The sequence below is a fragment of the Canis aureus genome, chromosome 33 (assembly GCF_053574225.1).
Source record: "Canis aureus isolate CA01 chromosome 33, VMU_Caureus_v.1.0, whole genome shotgun sequence".
In the NCBI taxonomy this organism is placed as follows: domain Eukaryota; kingdom Metazoa; phylum Chordata; class Mammalia; order Carnivora; family Canidae; genus Canis; species Canis aureus.
Window position 1 is genome coordinate 36,555,936 of NC_135643.1, and position 18,399 is coordinate 36,574,334.

The 18,399-nt window shown below is 34.2% G+C and overlaps 1 long non-coding RNA gene and 1 pseudogene across 5 annotated transcripts in view; both read left to right on the top strand.

The window, feature by feature from the left end:
* The window catches only part of LOC144304006 (uncharacterized), a 251,087-nt gene that overhangs the window by 170,067 nt on the left and 62,621 nt on the right, over nucleotides 1-18,399 (top strand). For 4 of the 5 annotated variants that reach the window (XR_013370984.1, XR_013370982.1, XR_013370980.1 and 1 more), the window contains exons 5-6: nucleotides 14,293-14,380; nucleotides 16,459-17,825. This is a non-coding gene — a long non-coding RNA (uncharacterized LOC144304006). The remainder of the gene's footprint in view (nucleotides 1-14,292; nucleotides 14,381-16,458; nucleotides 17,826-18,399) is intronic. The other variant, XR_013370983.1, reaches the window with a different exon arrangement.
* Nucleotides 11,897-12,385, top strand: LOC144304272 (large ribosomal subunit protein uL11 pseudogene; annotated as a pseudogene).

Genomic DNA, 18,399 nt, shown 5'->3' on the forward strand with positions numbered 1-18,399 from the left:
CATATCAGATAAAGGGCTAGTTTCCAAGATCTATAAAGAACTTATTAAACTCAACACCAAAGAAACAAACAATCCAATCATGAAATGGGCAAAAGACATGAAGAGAAATCTCACAGAGGAAGACATAGACATGGCCAACAGGCACATGAGAAAATGCTCTGCATCACTTGCCATCAGGGAAATACAAATCAAAACCACAATGAGATCCCACCTCACACCAGTGAGAATGGGGAGAATTAACAAGGCAGGAAACCACAAATGTTGGAGAGGATGCGGAGAAAAGGGAACCCTCTTGCACTGTTGGTGGGAATGTGAACTGGTGCAGCCACTCTGGAAAACTGTGTGGAGGTTCCTCAAGGAGTTAAAAATATACCTGCCCTACGACCCAGCAATTGCTCTGTTGGGGATTTACCCCAACGATACAGATGCAATGAAACGCCGGGACACCTGCACCCCGATGTTTCTAGCAGCAATGGCCACAATAGCCAAACTGTGGAAGGAGCCTCGGTGTCCAACGAAAGATGAATGGATAAAGAAGATGTGGTCTATGTATACAATGGAATGTTCCTAAGCCATTAGAAATGACAAATACCCACCATTTGCTTCAACGTGGATGGAACTGGAGGGTATTATGCTGAGTGAAGTAAGTCAGTCGGAGAAGGACAAACAGTGTATGTTCTCATTCATTTGGGGAATATAAATAATAGTGAAAGGGAATATAAGGGAAGGGAGAAGAAATGTGTGGGGAATATCAGAAAGGGAGACAGAACATAAAGACTCCTAACTCTGGGAAACGAACTAGGGGTGGTGGAAGGGGAGGAGAGTAGGGGATGGGGGTGACTGGGTGACGGGCACTGAGAGGGGCACTTGACGGGATGAGCACTGGGTGTTATTCTGCATGTTGGTAAATTGAACACCAATAAAAAATAAATATTATAAAATAAAATACTAGTTATCAATTTAAAAAATACCGTATTATAAGAGACTTATAAATACAATATTATAAAAAATATATGCTGAGCAGTAATAATATATCTACTGTTACTAAAAACTACTGGAGGGGATCCCTGGGTGGCTCAGCGGTTTAGCGCCTGCCTTTGGCCCAAGGTGCGATCCTGGAGTCCCGGGATCAAGTCCTGCATCGGGCTCTCGGCTTGGAGCCTGTTTCTCCCTCTTCCTGTGTCTCTGCCTCTTTCTCTCTCTCTCTCTCTCTATGTCTATCATCAATCAATCAATCAATAAATAAATAAATCTTTATAAAAAAAATAAAAACTACTGGAATTTTTTTTTTAATTCTTGCATTTCTGCAGTGTTTTGCTTTCCAAAGACTTCTCAAAAGTACCATCTTATTGGAATTATCACTACACAGCAAGGTGGTATGGAAATGATTATCTGTTAAAAATGAAAACTCAAGAAATGTTACTCATGTAACATTTGAAATTACAAGAGAAAAAAATAACATAATTCTCAAATCAGACTTGTTGATTTTTTAATTATTCCTCGCTCCTTGGTGGGAGACCAGGATAGAAGTTTATTTCCTGTCTATCCATCCAGTATTCTTTTTGAAGATATAGGATTCATGGGGTCTAAAAATAAATATACACCTCTAAAGTGTTGATGTTTTGACTAGAGCTCTGCAATGTTCAAAAAGATTGGGTCCACTTAAGGATTAAAAAATAGGACTATAATATCAATATCATTGGCACTATACAGATTTGAGCTACAGTCTCTCTATGCAATGTCACTGACATGTTGGAATGCCAGTCAAAACTGACACAGAAAAATGACCCTGGAACTTAAAAGAAGCCTCACACAGTGACATCAGATCACTATTTTCTGGAGTCATGGTTATAAAACAGTAGAGAGCCACTGGGTCTTAATACATGATATAAAAATTCTCCTCAATAAAGTATATATTACTGGCTTCAATGTACACTTGAGCTGCACTTTGAAAACTCTAACTTGGGGATCCCTGGGTGGCGCAGCGGTATAGCGCCTGCCTTTGGCTCAGGGCCGATCCTGGAGACCCGGGATCGAATCCCACATTGGGCTCCCGGTGCATGGAGTCTGCCTGTGTCTCTGCCTCTCTCTCTCTCTCTTTCTCTCTCTCTGTGACTATCGTAAATAAATAAAAATTTTAAAAAAATTAAAATATTGAAAACTCTAACTTGAGGACCTGAAATGAAACTGTATCCTGTTGCTGCAGCTTGTTTCTGATGTATAAATACTTCCTGGTAATCATGCTAACCAAAAAAGTTAGCAGCACTATAGCCAAAATACTGATTCCAACACAGAGATCCTTAGTGCTGACCATTCATGGATTTTGTGCCAGAGATGCTTGAGTTTGATTGTTTTGCCAAAGGCCCTTTGAAGTCTCTGTCCTCCTGCCATTCCTATCTGTTGAACAAAAGTGCAATGCTGAGCTGATGGATTTCTTCTTGTTTCCTGCAGTATCTTGGGCAGCGTTTTCTGCTGGCTCTGTTGGGGAAGGTGATATAGCTACCAGTTTGTGATTTTTCTGTCGGTGCTGGCATTACAGGAGCAGAGGTAGATACCCTAGGTGGTGCTTGAGCACTGATGTTTCCAACTGGTCTAATCTCTAATGGTAGGATGTGTTTCAGATGATAAACTAGCCCTTGTGCTCAACATGGCAATGATTCAAGCCACTATCTGCCTTGATGTTATTCTCTGTGTGTCTCAGACACATTCCCTTTGCCTTATAATACCTATGCTTCTGAAAAATGGGATCATGGTATCAGTAGGTTAGGAGGGATTTTTCTCAGCTTTTTATTTACTATCTGTGATCTGTGTAAAAAAATCAATTTTTAAAAATTACCATATATGATTTTTTGTTTCACAATTAAAATGATAGTCTGTGGTGACTGTCAAGTTACACACAAATCCTGGTTTCATCATAAATCAGTTATGTGGTTTTATTTACTTTCCTCTTGAAACTTCATACATTAACAGTGGATAATAATGTCATTTTCTCAATAGAGTTGTGAGAACACAGTATATAGAACAGTGAAAAACTAGAGCGTAAGGTATAAATTATAATTATAAATATAATCGTAAATTATAACATGTTTATAATGCTACATTTAGAACAAAAAATATTACCATTATTAGTAGTAATCGTCTGCTATACTTGCACGTTTATCTTACATCCTCATTTATCTAGCATGACACACTGTTTCTTACATTTAATTTAATTTAATTTTCATCAAATATCATTTGTATATATCTAGGAGAATTTGAAAAGCATTAAACTCTTTTATACAAAAAGACTTAAATGAGTCATTAAATAATATTGTTATCACTGTAATTTCATAGGCAAAGTAATTTAGTGATTTGTTCTATAAAATTTTACCAAACTTTAATAAGAAATTCCTTAGACAAAAACCAATATTTGATTGGGAAATCATGAGTTAGATATTTAAGATTAAGGTTATTTCATATTTCCTGATTCAGAGCTAACTAGAAATACAGACATATCAAATTACCATCACTACTTTTGAATATGTGATTGGAAAGTGGTATATGAAGTAACCTACATGAAAAAGTTAAATTTAAACACAGGGTAATATAACTTCCCAGGATGTGTATTCTGTTCTATAAAGGATATTATTGTTTTCATGTATCTTTTACTTATAGATTATTTCTTTTGACATATATGAATTATAAGATGTTCATGATCTTTTCATTTTCCTATGTAAAAATGCTTTCAGCTCCTGAAAATATTGGAAAATACACAGTTCTGAGGCTCTAAGTGAAAACATTTATAATTTTTCATTTTCATCCATTTGGAAATCATTTAATTCTTAGATAAAATTAAACTTCCTAAGTTTTACTAAAAATATTATTTTAAAATTAATTTAAAAACAGCAAGAAAAGATTGACACAAACTGCTGCTGGGGAAGCTGTCTACCCATCAACAGAACTAACAATTCCATCTTATGTTTGAAAAGAAAATTTGCTGCATAGAAGTGATTGCATTTGAAATTATTGGTATATTTGAATGCAACTACCAAACCATGAAAAATGAAGCTTCCATTTGCTGTAAAAATAAATTAGGAGGCAATGCTTTGCTAAAAAAAGCCATGTGAACACCACAGTTCATAAGTATTCATGGTACTATTAACAGATTTCTTTGCTTATACTGTGAGCTGCCTTATGATATGGTATTAAGTATAGCTTTGTATCTACAGTGAGCATAAGCAGCTTGTGCTAGGATTTAATATAAATGAAGCCAGATTAGATATCATATGGAAAAGTATAAAATAATCTTAACTAATTTTTTTCTGATAAAATCATGCTTCCCATTGCACTTGTAGAGCTATTGAAAGTATTATTTAACATCACCATTTTCCTGTTAATATTGTCGTAAATCCCAAAAATATAAAACAGTGTAGAAAGTAAGACATTCTGTTGAGAAAATTTTTTGCGCCTATATTAAACATTAGTGCCCATCACAGCAAATGTTCTGTTTAATTCCCATCACCTATTTCACCCAACTTCCCAGCTTCCCATCCCTCTGGTAACCATCAGTTTATTCTCCATAGTTAAGAATCTTTTTTTCTAACAAGATAGTATATGAGATACAGGAAATTCACATGAAGTAATTAGGCTATGAGACAAAATACACAACCTAGAAGAGAAAGGTCTGGTGTAATTAAGAACTGTAAGTATGGGACAAAAAGCCAGATGAACAAAATAGAAAATAACTTCAAAGAAGATGCAAAGAAATGTGATTTCAGGTGAAATAATATTCCAAGAATACTTCAAAAATTTAAGAAACAACCTAAAAGTCTTGCTATCATGAAATTAAATTGATATTTTTCTTTTCCTATCCTTTTCAACAAAGCCTCTTTTGATATAAAAAGAGGTTTCAAAAATTTATAAAGTAAAAGATGCTTCTGAATTTGTTACAAATCTGTTGTGATTCTAACTATAAAATTTATGCTTTTCTTTTTTGAAATACGTTGACTATTGTATCTAAAATTTTAAGTAGAAACATCTGGAAAACTATTATAAGGAAGTACATATAACTTAGAAAAAAAACTTGCGTCTTTAAAATCATTTTAAAATACTTAAAATAATTTTTTGAGGAAATAATATTTTCAGAGCTGTAAAGAAACTATAACTGAACCCTGGCCCTATAACTGAACTTTCAAATTATACATATGAAAAATCTCAAGTGGAGAAAACAAATATTTTGCCCCACCGTGTCTGATGTACTTAGCAATGGAATTAGATTTAGAATCCACACAATCTAGCTCAAAGTCTAGAATATTTATATTGCATTTTATTCTTCAACCAATAAGATTTTAAGTTTTAATAAAAGTATTAACACACACTCATCAGTTGGAAATGTAATTAGCAGTGTATTTCTTGTACTACAGTAAATATTTAATATGCTATAACTCATTTCACTTGCTATCATACTTCTTAATGTTTCTTAATGATGCACTGATTTTATCAAAATCCCAAAAATGGTTAAATGTAAGTATACCAAGCTCAGTTTAATTTAATAATACGATATTAAAATATTTAAAATTAAAAAGAACTTTAATTCTATTTTCCTTTCTTTATAAGTATTACTTCATCACCACCAACAAAACCCCACAGGCATTCACAGTGGCCCACTGTGTTATATGATGAAGTGAAAATGTCTAATATAGGTACTTGTTTTTTATTTTAGATTTTTTTTTAGATTTTTTTTTTAGATTTTTTTTTTTAGATTTTTACTTATTTATTCATGAGAGACACAGAGAGAGAGGCAGGCTCCTCACAGGGATCCTGATTCAGGACTAGATCCCAGGACCCCAGGATAATGCCCCAAGCCAAAGGCTGATGCTCAACCATTGGACCACCCAGGTACCCCTATCTTATTCTTCTTATATATGTGTTTGTATATGCTTTATAATATAGCAGGTGAATATATTTCCATATTATATAAACTCAGTTATTTACTTATTCTTACATCCAGTAATTATTTATGAATGTGCAAGCACTCTTCTGTAGACTTAGGATCTATTAGTGAAAAAAACTTCAATCTCTGTGCTCAACATCCTGGAAAGGCAGAAAGTAAAAATAGTGTAATAAATAATACAGTATATAATAAATATAAAATCATTTGTTACATAACAAACTATATAGTGATAAATGTTATGGAAAAATTAGGATAAATAGCATCGAGTGAGTTGAGGAGAGCATAAAATCCAAGGTGATTGGGTTGGCATCATTAAGAATGTGGTTTTTGAGTAAAAAGGTCAAGGAGGTGAAGTTAGAGAAAAGGTTTTATGGAGGAAGAATATTCCAGGTGGAGGCAACAGAGAACAAAGATTATATGGCAGGATAGATAATGCCTGGTGTGTTCTAGACTTAGCAGAATTAGTGTTGCTATAGTAGAGGGTATCTGGAAGAAAGAAAGGAGATAATGCTAGAGATGGCTTACAGGTGGGTAATATTCAACCACATGGATTTAGTCTTTGTCCTGAGGGAAACAGGAAACCACTGGGGAATTTGGAACAGCAATGTGGAATGATTTGCATTTTGTAAGAATAATTCTTGTTATGAGTATGAAGAATAGAGTGGAATTTGAAATACCAGTTAAAAAGCTCTCAACATGATCCATACGGCATAGACTAAGATATTGCAGTTGAGGTGATTTAATTTTGAACCCTGAAAACAATTCATGTATGTGTTGGGAGAAAGAGAGGTATGTAGAATGGTTTGAAGTTTTGCAACTGAGTAACTAGAAGGTGAAGTTATCATTGGTTATGAAGGGGAAAAACTACAGATGGAGTGAGGTTGAGGTCAGGATGGTGTAATATAAGCTTTAGACATGTTAATTTTGAGATGTTAATTGTACCTCCCAGTTTCTATGCTGAACATGTTTTGTGTTATAAAATTTCATAAATCAGGAGATAGGCGAGGACTTGGAAATAGAAGTTTGAAATCAAGACATAGATGATATTTAAATCTAAGAGACAGGACAAAATCCCCAGAGGAAAGGATGAAGAAAGAGAAGCAAGAAAAAATGAGTACTGAATCCTAGAATTTTCCGATTGTAATAGGTTGAAGAGAAACTGAAAAGGTGAGGCAGAATAGTGTGGTGGGCTAGAAGTAAAGTGGGGAACAAGTATAAAATGAGTGGAGTATTTTATGTACATATAATGGTCTTTGAGGAACTGGACAGGAACAGTTTTGCTGACACTATGTGGATAAAGCTGGATTAGACAAGAAAATGTAAAAAGAGGTATTGCAGACATCAGGTGGAGCCAGTTCTTCCAAGAATTTTTAATGAAGAGGGGACAAAGAAAAGGGATGGTGTGTAGAAGATAAATTAAATCAGGTAAATGTTATTGAAAAGTAGAACCAACATGTCTTTATATATTAATGGAAATGATTCAGTAAAGAGGAAAATACATGATGTAGAAAAGTAACAGAAGATTTGTAAGAATGATGATCTTCAGTAAAAGAAAAAAGAATGAATTTCAATATGTATGTAGATAGATAGATAGATAGATAGATAGATAGATAGATAGATAGATATAATATTATACATATGTTTTTGATAGGACCTGGTGGAGATAGGAACATGAACAATTAACATAGTGAATCTGGAAGCAGAAAATAAAATTATGGACACTAGTAAGTTGTCATTGAGTGCTGAGAACATGTGGAGTTCCCTTCTAATTATGTATTAACAAAGTTGTAAATTAAGAAGATGCACAAAGAAAGGGTGGAAGTTTGAAGAGACAGAAGGTGTGAAATAATTGTCAAGAAGGGAAGAGTAGCAAAGGAAACAAATTGCTCAACAGCAGTACAAAATTAATATTCACACATTTAAAGTTTAACTTGCATCCTTGATCCTCTTTCTTCAGGATTGTTCCCTCAAAAGTGTTCAGTGATGCCACATATTTGGCACTTATTAACCTCAATAATCTATAATTTGCTTTCTCTATGTTAAGTACCTATCTTAGCATCTGTCACTTTAGTTGATTTTTAACATAAAGATCTTCCTTCCTTTCTTTATAGAGACAATCTCTAAACTAATTATTTCCTGTCAATGCTATTTAAGATACAATTATAGGCTAATACAAGCTCACCCAAATTCTACCTCTTAACTGATTGACACATTTCAGACAATGCCTAGTGACAGTAATTTTATATTTCATAAAAATGAAATTATTTTTAGATTTGAAAAGTTTAAAATGTATCAGCCAAATAATTCTAGAGGTAATTTATGTATTGTTTATAATAGTATCTTGAAATAGCCTAAATTTATGCTGGTGGTTTTATTATTTTAATTTTTACTGGAAATTTCCATCATCCAAGCTATCAAAAGTGTTAGAATCATTTCTGCCATGACCTTGTCTTTCCTCCATACAGTGCCACCTCAAGCTATGTATACATATTTTCTTTGCTAATTAAATACAGAATTTAATTAATTAATTTCATCACAGAAATATAGTTATAATTTAAGTACAAAAATTCCAATTCCAAATCTTACTAGTGCTAACAAAAACTATGTTTGAAGACTATTATCGGTTATTCTGTATTAAGAAATATATCTGACAATCTTCATTTCAGTTACTAAAGTAACTAAAGAAAATGAGGCTGTTCAGTCATAATCTTTAGAAGCAATAGTTTTTTATATTTGAAATATTGACTAATATCAGTTACTAGTAGGCAAAAAATTCTAATACCTTTCTGATGAGTTTTAGTCAATAAGTACATTTTAATCAGTTAACTAAAACATTTTTATTACAAGATACTTTGTCTTATAAAGTGAATTTAATAAGATATCCAAAGTTGTTATTTACTAAAACTAATTCTGAACTTTTTCTTAAATGTTATTTAAAAATACTGACATATAGGAAAGAATCATGCCCATGGATGCTGTTATTTTAAGATCTATAGAGAATACATGGAATCTATAATATGAATGTACGCAATTAAAAGTTAAATATCTGATCACATAATAAAATGCATTACTAATATAGTACCTAGGAAATTGACCTTCTTTTTTAAATTTTATATATTCATGAGACAGAGAGGCAGAGATGTAGGCATAGGGAGTAGTTGCCTGAATATTGTTTAAGAACATATTTATTCTTACTTTTTGCAGCTTAAAAAAATGTAGCAAGTTTTACTTTGAATTTTCTTAGAGAAAGAAATGAAAGAATTCGTAGTATCTTTAGGATCAATTTTGCAGTCATTAACTCCTTTAAAAATCATATTAGTTTAACACACTTTTGTGATAAAATCACTCAACAAACCAGAATAGAAGGAATGTGCCACAACATAATAGTCCATAGAAGAAAAACCTAGAGCTAATATTATACTTACTGATGAGACTGAAAGCTTTTCCTTTAAGATCAGGTACAAGACAAGGATGTCCACTTTCATCATTTCTATTCAAGATAATATTAGAAGTTCTCACCAGACCAATTAAGCAAGAAAAAGAAAACTCAACTCAATTGGAAAAGAAAAAAAATATATTTATCTCTGTTTGCAGATGACATGATCTTACATGTAGAAAATATTAGATTCAGAAAAACAAAAAAACCCACCTCCTAGAACTACTAAATGAATCCAGCAAAGCTAAACATTGAAACCTACATAATATAGCTGGAAAAAGCTAAAGATACACAAATTAATGGAAAAACATCCTCTTTTCATGAATTAAAGACAATACGGTCAAGATGTCAATATTTGTAAAGGAATCCACAAAGTCAATGCAATTCCTATCAAAATCCTGTTTAGTGTATAAACTACTTCATAATTCTGCTTCCTCAGAATCCATTTTGTTTGATAAGTGGCTAGCTGAACCGACACTAGCCCATCTCCCAAATGCATGCCCTAGAAAATAGCCCAATGATAACTTAAGTATGGGCAACAAAACAAGAAAGCTTAAGTTCCTGATATAACTCCCTCAACATTTCTGGTGATACTATCCCCTGCCTCCCCACTCCTTTCTCCCTATCCTCAACATTTCTGGTGATACTCTCCCCTGCTTCTCCACTCCTTTCTCCCTATGTGCCTCTTAAAAGAAGACCCCCATCTGAGTTTACCAACCTCCCATTATTTGATTTGAATTGCCCAATCCAGCTTTACTCCAGGAAACCCTAGAAACACTCCTCCTTTGAATGCTAATAAAACCATATTCCCCAGGTCTTGCCCCTACATTCAGCCTTTACCTTCCCATATGGCCCCTCAAGACATACTGTGTACTTCTTCCACGACCTATGAGTAATAAACTTCTCTATTTTACTTTCCTTTGTGGTCTTTGTTGAATTGTGCTTACTATCTGACACCTTACCTGGGGCTCTACCTAAAGTATGTTAATTTAAGAAAGTCATTACAAATCTAAATGATATTTCTTTGCAGAAATAGAAATCCATTCTAAACTTCATGTAGACTCTTAAGAGACCTCAAATAGCCAAATCAGTCTTGACAAAGAACAAAGTTGGAAGTCTTAACACTTCCTGACTTCAAAATGTACATTATTTTGATTTCTATATTGTTTTAGTATTACTGACATAAACCTAGACATATATACCACTAGAATGAAATGGAGAGCTGAGAAATAAACCCTCATATATACGGGAGAATGATTTTTGACATGGATTTCAAGCCTATTCAATGATGAAAGGAAAATGTTTTCAACAAATGGATGTGGGAAAAACTGGATGTCCACAGGCAAAGAAATGAACTCTTAAAACACTTTTAAAAAAATAACTGAAATGCATTGAAGACAAATGCAAGAACTAAAATTATAGAACTCTTAGAATAAAACAGGAAAAGCTTTATAGCATTTAGTTTAGCTATCATTTCTAAGAAATCATTCCCAAAGTATGGGCAACAAAACAAAAAAAAAATTGTACCACATTAAAATTTAAAACTTTTGTGAATCAAAGGACACAATCAATAGAACGAAAGGGCAGCCCACAGAATAGAAGGAAATATTTGCAAATTATATATCTGATAAAGGGTTGCTATCAAAAAGATATAAAGAACTCCAATAACTCCATAACAATCCTATTAAAAAGTGAGCAAGGGATTTTATTGTTGGTTTGAATTGACCAATCTAGTCTTAGCCTGGGAACCTGAGAAACACTCCCCCAGGAACAGTAATAAATTTGATATGGATAAGATATTTTGTGCCTTGTGTCTTTTCTATATTATTTAAATTCAAACATCTGTGTTTAATGATAGGATACAACCAAAGTTGTATAGTTAAAATTGGAGTCCTCAATGGAAATAATAGAATTACTATGCATCACGAAACTAAGATTCAACTCTTGACACTCAATATAATTACAAGAGTTATCACCTCATATGATCCCTTATTATTATTTTTAAAAATTTGATTCCATTGATAATAACTAACATTTATTGAGGTTTGTACTCTTTATCAGGCACTATATATATTCACTTAAACTTCACAACAGCCACAGGAGGTAGATATTACTATTATCAGTTGCAGATATGAAAATTGAATTTTATATATAACTTGTCCTAGAAATGAGTGGAGCTGAAATTTGAATTCAGTCAATGTACTTCCTGAATTGTAATTACTGTCTTACCGTTAGCCTGGGGATATTCTCTGATGTGTCCTCTTCTACTTACCTGTAAGCGTTTGCTCAGTAAGAGGTTTTATTAAACATTTTATAGATAATATACATCTTGCATATATTTTTATATAACTATTTTTGTACTAGTGATAAAAAGCAGTATGTTTGTAGATAGCACCTGTTCACCAGTATGAACTTGTATTTAGAAATTATCTGATGCTGAATCTTTTGGCTTTTGACTCAGAGACTTTTGACACAGCTCTCTTTGATGCCCCGGAATCTGGTTTCATCCAGCACATTCTGCCTCCACCATGCCACCTAAATTCTACCTCAAAGAGTTGAAAGTTCTATACCTGAGGTGTGTGGGGCCAGAACTTGGTGCATATCTGCACTGGTGCTGAGGATTGGCCTCCTGGACCTGTCTCCAAAAAGATTGGTGATGATACTACCAAAGTATTTGGTGATTGGAAGGGTCTGAGGATTACAGTGAAATTGACCATTCAGAACAGACAGATTCAGATTGAAGGGGTACCTTCTGCTTCTGCCCTGATTATCAAAGCCCTCAAGAAATTACCAAGAGACAAAAAGCAGAGAAACATTAAGCACAATGGAAATATCACTTTTGATGATATTTTCACATTACCCAACAGATGCGTCACCAATCTTTAGACAGAGGGCTCTCTAGAAGCTTTAAAGAGATCCTGGGGACTACTGGATCTGAGGGCTGCAATATTGATGGCAGCCACCGTCATGACACCGTAGACATCGAGAGTGGTGCAATAGAATGCCCAGCTAGTTAAGAACTACAAACAAAAATATTTAATAAAGGATCATTTGACAGTAACAAAATTTGATATTATCCCACATTTTAAAAATTCTCCAATGATTAAAATGTTTTATAAAGAACTATTATCAACATATATTGCAATCTGGGATCACAATAAAATGAAATTTTATTTGTAAATGCCAACTTTAACCAGCTTATTAGTGTTATTATTTTAATAAAGATTGAATTTTTATGATCAACGTAGAATTATTTAATCCCCAACAAAATTAGTTCATTCTGGTGTATTCTACAGATAGTCAAAAATTCTGTAGATCTAAGACCAACATTTCAGATATTATCTTGTCTATTATTTTGAAGGTAACTAAAATATGCTTAAAGTGAGTAGTATATCAAAACATTTTATGTTAGAAATAATGTATATACTTGGGCCACCTTGGTGCCTTGGTTGCTTGAATGTCTGACTCTTGGTTTCAGCTCAGATCATGATCTCAGGGTCATGGTATTAAGCCCTGGGTCAGGCTTGCTTGAAATTCTCCCCCCTACCTCCTACTCACTCCCCTAGGTTTGTATACACACACACTCTCTCTAAAACAAATGAAATCTTTAAGAAATAATGTATATACCAATTTATTCCTTAATTGGGGAAAATAATTCATAGTATTTTTCTAGTTTATAAATATTCTGCTCTAGAAGTCTGGAATTCTAATTCAAAAACAATACAAGCAAGAATTATAATCTATAGAATCTGTTATTCATTGATTCATTGTGACAGATTGGATAAAATACATGGGATACAACATTTATAAAAATTGAAATTCCATTCTGTCTCTGATCTTAGTGACAATTAGACAAACATGCTAACATAATTTGTACTGCTCATAAGAGCACAGTGCTTTATATATCAGATTTTGCATTTATATTTTTACCATGAGTCTCCCATCTTAGTATAAAAAGAAATATAATGATTAATGGTATAAACCATCGGACTTCCAACTGAGATAAGCCAGTGTCTAGGAGTAACACAAACACATAAAGGTAACTGAGCAAAGAATTTTGCAAAAATCGACTTTCATATACATTGCATTCTGCTACAACACGTGTTCCTAAAACAACCTAGCAGTGACTAGAAAAAGGGAAAATTATGTGCATTAAAATGGACATATGTTGGAGTATGAACTATTTTCTGCAATAAAGACAGCCAGAATGTCATAAATAGAATTCTAATATTCAACAAGAAAGGAATAAAAGCATGGATACTGCCCAGGGCGGAATGCTACTGGTTTTACTTTTTATTGTTGTTTTAGTGATAAAGTGCTTGCAAAGTATTGTTTCATAAAGTCATAAATACTGCTCCCTCCTTTATGCAGTTCTAGGTTCCTGGCAGCTTGTACCTCCCTAATGCTTACAGGTCCCATTGCAATCTGCATTATATCGAGGTCAGCAAGCCAGTATTTTCACTTTAATTTTCATTTTGGGGGTGTAATTTTACCATCCCTGTAGGAAGTCTAAAGCCATAAATGAGCTGCCTGCCTTTGGTGGCGAGTTTACGCCTCAGCGTCCCAAGGATTTTGTTTGTTGTTGTTGTATGTGTGTATTTAAATCTGTTACAGAATGATGCTAGTTTCAAGAGCACTGGTTCAACCCTATTACTCTAATAAACCCTGTGTATTTTAAGATTTTGCAGAATGCAAGGTTTTCATGGAATGCATTTATTCTACCGTAGCAAAAATCCCCGTGTATGTTGTCCCCAAATGGTCTGCACCTGAACGACGAGTTGGAACAGCAGCTTTGATATTTATTTCCCTTTTCCCATGTACTTTTACCCAGCCCCTGATCTCATTGCTTAAGGGAAAGTCATACCTCCCATCCATCTTGAATTCAATTCTGTTTTCCACTGACATTAAAACATATTTGAAACAGACTTACAGTCAAGCTGAAATACTGGTGTCAGGAACGGAACTAAACAATACCTAGTGAATGACATCGCAGGTTGTGGCAACGACAGAAGGTATGTTTTATAGATGGTTAAACCCACAGGTCCTCCTTCTTATAAGGCCAGTTAATAATTTTTTTCCTAGAGCCAACAAATGGACCTCACTGATGAAATCTCCCTGAGAAAATTGTCACTTAAACACTTGGTTAGAAATGGAAGTGAAGAAATTTCACTTTTGAGCAATCGTATTTCATTTTGTATTAGTGCCCAGGATGGGGTCAGGACAAGCAAAACTTAAGGTGAGAATCAACTAGTAAAAGGGCATTGACTACGCAATGAGGCAAAGAAAATTCTAAGGAATTAAAAGACAATAAAAATAGAGGAGAACCACTACCTTTAGGGCTGGTGGAGAGTTAAAAAGAAAGGACCAAACTCAAACCTCTCACTAAGCCTACAATTCTGACCCCACTGGGGAGTGAGAGGCTGGAGTCACTGGATGACAAAGTTTTGTAATGGGGTACAGGCAAAACCTTGGAAGAGTGGGCAAGCACTGGATCACCTTCTTGCTGTTGACAAAGCAGCTGCCTACAGGGATGCCAGAGACCTTGCTGCGAAACTGCCAGCTTGGTTGCTGCCAAATGTATCTGTATTAAGCAAAGACAGTCTGAGAAAACTGGAGGGGAGGAGAGTAGAAGACCATGCCGAAAATTACTCTAAAACACTGGCAGAAAAATGCTAGGCTGAATGAGAAAAGAAACTGTCCTGGTACAGCAGAGCACTGCCTACAGAAAAGGGCTAGGAAGCATATAATTTATGTAAAATATAGAGATTTTTTTTCTGTTTATGATATGAAAGGATTTTATTTAACTTAATGTTTTAGTTACATAATAATACATTTTAGCCTTTTAATCTCTGAAAATCCAGTACAGATACAACTCTAAATGTGTCTAGTTTTTAGTATCCATGGATGCATCATATACAAGGAATAGCACTGTTCCCTCCATAGCAATTTTTTTAAATAGTTTATTTATTTATTCACGAGAGAGAGAGACAGACAGAGGCAGAGACATAGGCGGAGGGAGAAGCAGGCTCCATGCAAGGAGCCTGACGTGGGACTTGATCTCGGGTCTCCAGGATCAACCCTGGGCTGAAGGCGGCGCTAAACCGTTGAGCCACCTGGGCTGCCCTATAGCAATTTTTTAAACTGCATTTTATATATATTTTTATATGTGCATGTGTTTGTGTTTACATATACTCATTTTAAAAGTTCTGAAACAATCTTGGGAAAAAATATATATATTAACCAAACTTTTCACTAATTATGATCATAACTAATTTATGAAAGATAATCTTTGCTGCTGTGTTTAGAAAATACCTAAATGTATAGTAGATATATACTACCTGATGGAATGTTAGATAATATAATCATTTGAAAAATTTTAGGTCTTCTTTAGTTTTTGTCAAAAGTGCAATTATCAAATTGGAAACTTTACATAATTTTTTCTCTGGTACATTAAATAATTTTAGTCTGAAAATTATGCTGAAGTGAAAACCTCTTTAGTATAGTTAAAAATGGTTTAACACCGAAGTACTTGAGTTAATTCCTAAAACTTTAAATTGCTTTTGTAATTATATATTTTTCAATTTTTCATTGTTCTTTAAAGATTCCCACTTTTCTGATGTTGGGACTATCACTACTGTTCTATTGTCTTTATAATTCTTCCTAACATCATGATGCAGTCTGAATTTTTGAAGAATATCCTCAAATTGAGATTATTCACCACAAAATGCATATGCTACTTTGTGATCTGCATTTCTGCATGATTAAAGCTTATCATGTTTTCTCTAAAATGTAAGGAAAGGCCTAGGAGTCAAAACAATCATGTTATGAACCTATTCTACCTAGTAACTGTGTGAATTAGGAGTTGATATAATCTATTTGTGCCTGATTTTTGTCACTTATAAATTGGGGAACCGTTTTTGATAGTGTCAGAATTAAATGACATAATCACTTTAAAGACTGGACTCAATAAATGATAGCTATTATTATCTATCCCCCAAACCATTCTTCATACTGTTATATTATATGAATATAAAACATATAGTTCAATTTATTAATTTAGCTAATATTTATTGAATGTCTATTATTCCAGGTATTGTACAGTGCACCATCCTGCATCTCTTTCACAGTCAAGTGGATCACTGGTCAGATGCTCTGTTGTGTGGGATTTCATGCTTATGGACTGGGCATTTCATAAATAAGCCCACAGATGATTGTGGGTGACCCTTTATGGACTAAGAATGCAAATCTAGATTCAGAATAGGTATCTGACCTTGTGAGAACAAAATACTGGATCTTCCATGACAGCAAATGCCCAATGTATTCAATGTTGCCAAGTGGATTTTTTGCCTATCCAAGTAGTAAGTAGTAGTGTTGTATCACTGTCTCAGCATTGAGCTTCATTGCAGACAGGTTGGATACTCAGAAGTATCTGTGGCTAGATTGAACTTCATAAGTGGAAATCTGTGCTTTCCAGGCCATATATAACCTTTATTTCTGCTACTTTGGCCACTCTGTTAACATGCTCATGTACTAGTTCTATTGTTGAATAATGGTAAAGACCAAGAAGATTTAAGACAGGCAAAATATTAATAGAAGGATATGGCAGTGATGGGTAAAAAATAGGAAGCAGGCATGTGGAGAATGAATCTTCAGAAGGCACTGCATATCTACTAACTGTGAAATTAGTAAGGTAGTAAAGGACAACTAGACAGGACATGTCTTATCCTGAAGTACACCTTTAAGAACATTTTGGCCAGGATAAAAGGGAGCCTTTTTGGTATGCTGAAAATGCCCCCCCCCGCCCAAATATCAGGCCCAATCCTGGAACCTATGGATGTTACATTATATGATAAAAGATACAATAAAATTAAGGATCTTGAACTGTAGATATTATCTTTAAAAAGCATGCAATCAGATGTGTCCTTATAAGACTGGTAGAGGGAGATTTAACACAGAGAAGACCACACAGAAAAGAAGGCAATGTGACCACAAAGACTGAGATTGATTGGAATGATGCAACCACTAGTGTCAAGATGCCAACAGTCACTAGAAGCTGGAAGAAGCAAAGAATGGATTCTTCTCTAGAGCATCCAGAGAAAACACTCCTTTGCAGACTCCTTGATTACAGCTCAGTGCCTCTGATTTCAAAATTCTGGCATCTAGAACTGGTTGAGAAAGAATTTCAGTTGTTTAGAGCCACATTTCTGGCCATCATTATAGGCAACGAATACAGTTCTCAAGCCAGAGTTGTACAGTAGAGGAGGTCCACATAATACAAGAATGAATCTGCATGCATATGATACCATGCTCAGTCATTGCCTGGAAGCACCCTGGGGGAAGTGTGGCTTGGCATGAATGCAGCATGGATCAAGGAAGGCAGCAAAGAACCTGCCAGTCAATTGCCCTTTCCAGAATAAGAAAAGAAAACGGCACATTTCTATCACAACCGAGTAAAAGGTAGACTTTACTTTTTTTTTTTTTAATTGAAGCATAGTGACGTACAACATTATATTGGTTTCAGGTGTATAATAAAATGATTTGATTTGACATTTATACACATTACAAAATGGCCACAACAAGTCTAGTTACCCTTTGTCATCACACGTAATTATTTTATCATTACTATAGTCCCTATGCTGGAATTTATTCCCTGTGGCTTATTTATTTTATAAATGAAATTATACCCTTTCTAATTCTCTTCACCTATAGCATCTACCTATGCAATTTCACACTCTCCGGCAACCATCAGTTTTGTTCTCTGCATATATAAGTCTGTTTCTGATTTGTTTGACTTGTTTTTTCGATTCCACATATGGGTGAAATCATATGCTATTTGTATTACTGGGTCTGACATATTTCACTTACCATAACACTCTCTAGGTCCATGTATGTTGTCACAAAGAGAATTTCCTTCATTTTTAAGTCTAATATTCTATCTTTGCGTAAAATATCCTTTATCCATTCATCTATTGATGGGCACAAGTTGCTTCCATATCTTGCCTTTTGTAAATAATGCTGTGATGAACAGAAG